This window comes from Lissotriton helveticus, chromosome 6 (genome assembly GCF_964261635.1).
Source record: "Lissotriton helveticus chromosome 6, aLisHel1.1, whole genome shotgun sequence".
Taxonomy (NCBI): Eukaryota; Metazoa; Chordata; class Amphibia; order Caudata; family Salamandridae; genus Lissotriton; species Lissotriton helveticus.
Genome location: NC_136067.1, coordinates 1,881,263,828 through 1,881,271,951, shown reverse-complemented (window position 1 = coordinate 1,881,271,951; position 8,124 = coordinate 1,881,263,828). Strand labels below are relative to the sequence as shown.

Sequence of the window (8,124 nt, the reverse complement as noted above, 5' to 3'; positions counted from 1 at the left end):
CCAATCCCGCCACCTCCTTTGCCTCAGACTCCCCTTATACCTGTCACCCCCTCTTCTGCCCCGCCTAATACTTTGTCCCCTGTCTTTATGACAAATTTCCCCTCAGTTCCTGAGCGCATGGTTGACATCGTTTCTGGCCTTTTGTCCCCTTTCTTTGGGTCGTTAAACATGACTCCTGTTCTTCCTCGTAGGCAGACCCGTAGTCAGCTCCCAGGTCCCGAAGAACGAGATGCGTTAGACCTCCTCGCTTGCAAGTTGATCACGAATGGTCCCCAATATAGTATAGACGACATCATGGACACTGTCCAGCAGTGGGATGCGCCAATCTAAAGACATGTTTTTGATACCATGTGTGTCATTCTTGGTCAAGAGTGGGAGGATATGGGATTAGGATTGGCCCCCCAGGGTTTGCTAGATGTTCAGGCTGATTTTGGCAAAGGGATAATTATGGGCGCTGAGATTGAGGATGCTGTAAGGACGCTTCTCACCTTTAGAACAATGTTCACTTGTCGGTCTCTGCCTGAACATGATTCTTCTGTTCGAAGGAAACTCAAACACTATCCTATGAGAGAGGTTCCCCCGGTGTGGAGAGATGCGGTTGCAGCCCAGGGCGCTAACCCCCCTATACCTGCTCACTTTCAACTTGTATGGGTACGTGTTCCTTGGAAAAGATCTGAGGTTTTGGCCCTCAAACAATCCTTACCAGACCCCCGTAAAAATCCTGCTGGTTATTACAAAGAGTTGTTCCAGACTGTTGATGCATGCATTATGAATTTGGCCGATATAGACATGCTAATGGGAAATGTGGGCCACAACCATTGTGGGCTAAGATTCGGAAAGAGGACCATGCCCAAGAATTGGGAGGTGATTGAGCTGCTATACTTGCCGCAGATGGACTTCAAGTGGTTGGTGCTAAACCTGATGCTTTAATTGCAGACCTTGCCGTTAGGATCATTGCCTTAATGAAAACTATGATGCCCCCTCTGCGATTTAACTGGGATAAGCTAGCTGCCTGTAAGCAAAAGAAAGATGAAAGCGTCTCCGACTTTTTTACTCGATTTGAGGAGACGTTTCTTGATCCCAGTGGTCAGGATATGAGCACGGAAGGAGGGCAACGTATGTTTGTAGATACATTTTTGTTTAATTTGCTCCCTGAACTTTGCAATAAATTGAAGGATTCCGAAAGTTCGTGGGCCGTTTCCTCTTCTGCCCAGATATTGGCTACTGCTCAGTATTATGAACATAGGGATAAAGAGGAAAAGGACAAACTTGATAAAAAAGACTAAGGAATTAAAAACGAAAGTTCTTTTGCAACAGGCTTATACCCCTCGCCCTGCTCAGCGCCAGTTCCAGCCGCTTCCCCAATTCCAGAAGCTGCTGCAGAAACCTGAGCCCTTTGTCCCACGGCCTCCACTGCGTCCAAATCAATGCGCTTATTGTAAAGAGGAAGGTCACTTCAAGAATAGTTGCCCGGTTTTGTTGCAGCGTGCTGGTGTTATACCTGGGCCGCGAGGCCGAGGTGGCTACCAGTCAACACCCAGGGGTAGAGGGCGAGGTAAATCATCTCATGACCAGCGTTCTTTTCCCCCTCAAACCTCCATGAACTATTTCGACCCGAAAAATGCCCAGTCTGCCCATTATTACAATGATGATTATTATACCGAGGATGAGAGTCAAGGTTTTCATACTAGCTAGGACAGCCATAGACAAAGTGAGGGAGTCATATCAGTTCCAGTGGACCAGAACGGGCCTTATGTTGAAGTAGTTGCACTAGGTGTTTAGAGCCATTTCTATTGGACACTGGTGCAACGAAGAGTTCTATCATCCACTCTAAACTCCCTGGGGCACCTTTGTCTAACTTAACAAATGTTTCCGTAGGATTTTCTGGCGCCCCAGTTCATAACCCAGTTTCTTGTCCTCTGCCCATCTCAATAGGTCCTTATGATTTGGAGGCTCCACTTATTTTGACAACTGGTTGTGGTGAAAATTTGTTAGGTTTGGATTTATTAAAAAGACTGTACGCGACGCTGCATTGTTCCCCTTCTGGTGTACACCTCACTTTGGGTAAGAAATTGATTTCCCCGGCGTATTTGTCTAAAGACCAACTTCCCCCCGAATTGCGCTCCCTTCCTGCCACCCTCTGGGCTACAGGCCCCAATGATGTTGGCCTCCTGCAGATCCCACCCTACATCGTCACCCTCAAATCCAATGTTAAGTTACCCCGCATTCCCCAGTACAAAATTTCCAGTGATGGTGAAAGAGCTCTCTTGGCTATTATTTATGATTTTATTCAGAAAGGCGTGGTTGAAGAGACAAGGGGAAATGTATGCAATAGTCCTGTTTTACCCGTTCTTAAACGTACTGACTCTTCCCAACCACCAGTTTATCGCTTTGTGATTGACCTCCGGGAGGTCAACAAGATTGTTGTACCCCAATTCCCTGTTGTCCCAGATATCACTGCCCTATTGACAATGATACCTGCTTTGGCCGCTTGGTTTTCTGTTATCGACCTTAAGAACGCTTTCTTCAGCATTCCCATTGCTGAGAAAAGTAGGGATATTTTCGGCTTCTCTTTAGGAGGCCGAAGCTTCCGGTTCACGCGTGCTCCTCAAGGCTATTGCGGAAGTCCCTCCATTTACAGTCAAGCTTTGAAAACGCAGCTTGATACTCTCTCCTTGCCCCCAGGTGCCACCCTCATTCAATACGTAGATTTGTAAACAGGTTACTATTTCACTGTTACGTCACTTGTCTGACCTTCATCACAAGGTTTCACCCTCTAAATTGCAATATTGTCGCCAAGAGGTTACCTATTTAGGTCATCTCTTGTCGAAGGAGGGACGGCGATTGACCCCAGAAAGTATCCAAGCAATTGCTCAAATGTCTATACCATGTACACAAAGGAAGGTGTGTGCCTTTTTGGGCATTACCTCTTATTGTAGACAGTGGATCCCAAATTTTTCTTTGCTAGCAAAACCTTTGTTGACACTCACTCTCAAAGATACACCCCACCCTCTCCCTTGGACTGCGGAATGTCAGAAAAAGTTTACTGATTTACATACTTCCTTGTGTTCTGCTCCTGTGGTAGGTACTCCTGATTACAGTAAGCCTTTTACACTTTACGTCCACGAGAGAGAAGGTTGCGCATTATCAGTTTTAACGCAACAATTTGGGACAAGCAGCGCCATTGTGCCTATTTTTCGGCCACATTAGACCCAGTGGCCAAGGCGTTACTCAGCTGTCTGAAAGCCTCAGCAGCAGCAGCAGTTTCCATTTGCCAGTCTGCTGGATTGGTATTGGATAATACTCTTATTGTCATGGTGCCACATGCAGTGAATACCCTCCTAAATAGAACAAAGACTCAGCCCGCTTGTCAGGGTACGAGCTGAAGGTCTTGGCCAGCCATGTACATATCAAACGATGCAATACCCTAAACCCAGCCACACTGTTACCTCTCCCAGTAGAAACAGGTACTCAGGAGCGGCATGATTGTTTCCTCCGCACAGAGGAGGAGACAAAAGGTAGAGTCGATCTGAAAGATACTCCACTCTTGAACCCGGATGGGATCTTATGGGTGGATGGTTCCTGTTTTAAGCTCCCCAATGGTGAGACGACCTCGGCCCATGCAGTTACTACTTTGTACACAATTGTGGAAACAGCACGCATTAGGCACAATACAGCCCAGGCAGCCGAATGGAAAAAGAGTGAATGTGTACACTGATAGCCAGTATGCGTTTGGAGTGGACCACAGTTTTTGCCGCTTGTGGAGGGAAAGAGGGTTTCTCACCTCCCACGGCACAAAGATGAAGCATGGCCAGTTGGTAAATGATCTTCTCGAATCACTTACCTTTTCCACTCAGATAGCAACTGTCAAGTGTAGTGCGCATAAGAGGATGACTGATGATGTGGGTCGAGGAAATGCTTTTGCAGATCAAACAGCGAAAGAGACAGCCAGAGACGTTACAAGCCGCTTGTATGTTGCTGGCCCTGCTAGATGGGTCAGACAAGGAGGGATGTGTGAGGACACAGTAGAAAGTGTAAAAATGATCCAGGTACAGGCTACAGAGAAAGAACTGAGTAAGTGGACAGAGGGTACAGGAATGTTGGACGCAACAGGGTGTTGGACAGAATTGTCGGAACATCAGCGCTGGCTGTTACCAGACGCCTATGTGCTTCCAGTAGTTACCATGGTGCATGGTCCAGCCCACATCAGCGCTAAAGGGATATGTATACTTTTGGCCCCTGTATGGCAGAATGCGGGAATCCCTAAATGCGCAGATAATCTGGTTAAGCACTGTATTGTTTGCTTGATGCACAAACCAGGGAAGGGAACACCAACCCTAGCAGGCCATTTTGCTCCTCCAACGTACCCTTTTGAGGTGTTGCAAATAGATTACATTCGCATGGAGCGATGTAACAATCTGAAGTATGTCCTTGTGGTGGTGTGTGCCTTTTCTAGATGGATAGAGGCCTACCCCCTAAAGGATAATACTGCTATGTCTACGGCCAAAGTCCTTTTGAAGGAGTTTTTCCCGAGGTTTGGCTTGCCTCGAATCCTCTGGAGTGACAACGGAAGCGAATGCGTGGGTCAAATAATGCAGAAAGTGTGTGCAGGTCTTGGTATCTGACAGAAATTTCATGCGGCGAACCACCCTCAGTCAGCAGGTTTGGTGGAATGCTATAATGGTACTCTTAAGCTCAAGCTCGCAAAGATACAGACCAGCACGGGTCTTGCCTGGCCCGATGCTTTACCCTTGGCCCTTTTGTCTACTCGAACAACTGTCCATTCCCGTATGGGACTCTGTCCTTATGAGGTTGTGTTTGGACGCCCAGCAAATGTCTGGGGAGTCCCAAGGCCAAAGAAGTATTCCGAGATAGAGCATCCGTTGTTGATTGATTATTTACATGACCGCACCACTAAATTGCGTGTCCTTTACCAACAGGTACAAGACGCCTTGCCTCAGGCTTCCACTGATCCTGGTCATACCATACAACCCGGCGATTGGGTGTGTATGAAGAATTTCCAGAGATCGAAGAACTTGGAGCCTCGCTGGAGAGAGCCCCGTCAAGTATTGTTGACAACACACACAGCTGTGAAGGTGGTCGGCAAGAAAAACTGGATACATGGTGTGCATTGTAAGAAGGTACCCTTGCCTTTGCCTTACGACCAGTGGGTCCGTGAAGGTATTGGCGATTTTGAAGGTGAAAGGGTCCCCCGATTTGTACCTTTCAGTGATGCACACCTAGATTGGACTCAATCTGAGAAAGAGGATGATGACGTTCTGCAGGAAGCTGTACCACCACATCTCAAGTTGAACACGACCAATCCAGAGACACTTTTTCAGGATCAGACTGTGCCGAATAAAACTAGATACAACTTGAGGCCTAGAGTGGCTAGAGACAATTGAGAAGTTTTCTTTTGGTTGCGCTTTTCAGTGATAATGACCATCCAATTAGGTTGCAGGGTCGTGGTAAGAGCCTTAGTTTGTGACCCGAGTCGTGGTAATAGGCCTGCGGGACTTGCAGTGTCATAGGACAGCTGATAATCACAGCTGAGTGAAGAAGGAAGACTGCCATGAGCAACATTTAGAGGATGGATTCTACTATACTAAAGAAAAATGAGAAGAAGAATAAAATGAAGAAGAAATATTGCAAATTATTATATAAAAGATGTGGTATAACATTGTGTATTTTAATCTTTTAATGTGTTATATTGGCTTGTGTGGGTTGGATTATTCATACTGTGCAGCAGACACCTACACCTACCTCCCAGCATTTACCCGTGCCTTTTCGCACCACTGCTTCCCCGCGCCAGTTACATACGTTACCAGAACATGAGCAAAGTAGGAGAATGGAATATTTCAATAATTCATTCATTCAATTGTTGCATCAGCATCAATTGGTGGTCAATACCACCGATTGTTGGGTTTGTGGGCTCTTGCCCCATACTACGGATAAAGGGATGACATATTTAGTCTTACCTTTTTCCCTGAAGGGATCCGCTTGGGTTTATACATCTATGTTCTCTAATGCCTACGAGAACCAACCCCTTCTCCCTGTTGGTCCATATGGGGTGGGGTTGACGTTAGTCATGACCCTCTGGCAAAGGGAATGGTGGCTATGTCTAAGCATTATAGTAAAATTAATGAGTTCCCCGTGGACGAACGAAGGGCATACATTGGCTGGAACGTGACCCATTACGTTACTAGCCTTACGGATAGGGCCAGACAAAAGAGATCTCCACCCATATGGACTGTACCCCACCGAGGCCACCTATGTCTCCGAGGACATGGTCAGAATGTTAAGGCCCAATTGGGAACGAGCTCTTGTGCGAGCACATATACTTATGCATCCCAGACTTCTCCACCGTTAGTGGCATCTCATGGAACATATTTTGTTTGCCATGATAGGGCCTATAGATGGTTACCAGCCAATTTTTCAGGGACATGTTACGTGGCTTTTCTTCTCCCTCCGACATATACCGCCACTTCAGGATATCACAGAAATAGGTACACGAGAGGCGTCATTGATCCAGAAGATACAGCAAGACAAGAGGGAGGAGACTTTTCAAAGGGTTCCTCCCATTCTGGGGCCCTATGGCCAATAGCAGAAACATAAGGCATCTTGTTCGAGTTGTTGAGGCAACGATAGATGAAACTGTGGGGGCATTGAGTAACCTCACAGCCGAGCTTCAGGCGGATCGCCTTATGACATTACAAAACAGAATGGTTTTAGATATCAATCTAGCGGACTGTGGTGGAGTATGTAAATTGATTGGATCCAGCTGTTGCATTTACATACCTGACAATGCCCCTACAGTATACCAGGACATCTCTAAATTGCACCTGATCGCTGAGTCCATCCATCAGGATGAAGGAAACTGGTCTTTGACAAGATGGTTTTGGGGATTACTGTCCACATGGGGATGAAAGGTACTGACTTTAATTGGAGTGACTTTGGCCATTATCTTTTCATGTTGCCTTTGTCTACAATGTGGCCCCGCTATCTGCAGCCTTTGTGCCACCATGTGTGTCCCAAGCCCTATCTCTCAGAAAGTAGAAAATATGAAAATAATGTTGCAGCAACAGCTTGACAACCTCATGGCTATTGACATTGACTCAGATTAACATGAGTCTGTGAGTTTTGCCTGAGTAATGGCAAAAGGAGGGCTGAGGTAATTCAGCTTCGACTCCATTTTGTATTCCGTCACCATTTTGTGTTGCCCTCACTCAGGCAGCTCAGTGAACGGAGTGTTTTTGCCCTTTGTACTGCTACGTGTCGAATAACCCCTCCCTTCCTTGTTGTGAAGCCAATTCCAGGAACTAGCCAAACTGACTAATCCTTGTCTAGACTGATTAATCCTTGTCCCAATTATCTGTTGGTCTTCAGTATTCTTTCCCTGCCTCGTCTTATCTGCTGGCCTTCGGTATTCTTTCTCCGCATTATCCTATTTTCGCAAGTTGTCCTTTGAAGCACACAAACACGTCTTGTCATTACTGATTGACCTATAGGTGCTGTCATTGATTGACTTATGGAGTTGGGCAAGAACAAGACTCAAGGGAAGGACGCTCTGGTTACGTGGGGCCTTGTTTTGAATGTTTTCCTATTGGCTAAATATTTTGCGCATTGGGAGTGTTTTTTTATGTGAATGCATTATTGCTATAAAAGATTGTAAGCCACGGAGCGAAGTGGCAGTCTCCTGACAACCTACCATTGATGTACTTCTAGGATAACTGTGCATAGCTGCAGCTAATAAATTCAGTTTTCTACGCTAACAGAGTGTTCCGTGTCTCTGTACGACAAGGCAGGTAAACTCGGAGATCTCAGGCGTGCCCTGCGCCGCCAGGCCCATAAAGGCCCGGTTCTTCAGAATTGTCCATTGAAATGCCCTTCAAATAAAGGGAATTTCAAAGTGTAGACTATGAATGGTAATGATGTGCCTTGAAAAATAATGTTTGGCTATGTGGTCCCCGCAATTTCTCCCCTCTGCTGCTGAGCTTCCCTCACTTGGCTGTTGGGCTGGTGGGTTGGTGTCTTCATCTCCTGAGTCTGAATCAGATACCTCCATAGGCAAGCCACACTTGCAGGCAATGTTGTGGAGTATGGCACAGGTTGCCACAATTTAGC

General features: G+C 46.4%; 1 pseudogene; it reads left to right on the top strand.

Moving 5' to 3' along the window:
- The first annotated feature begins 348 nt into the window (after positions 1 to 348).
- Positions 349 to 5,405, top strand: LOC144762920 (uncharacterized; annotated as a pseudogene).
- The last annotated feature ends 2,719 nt before the right edge of the window (positions 5,406 to 8,124 follow it).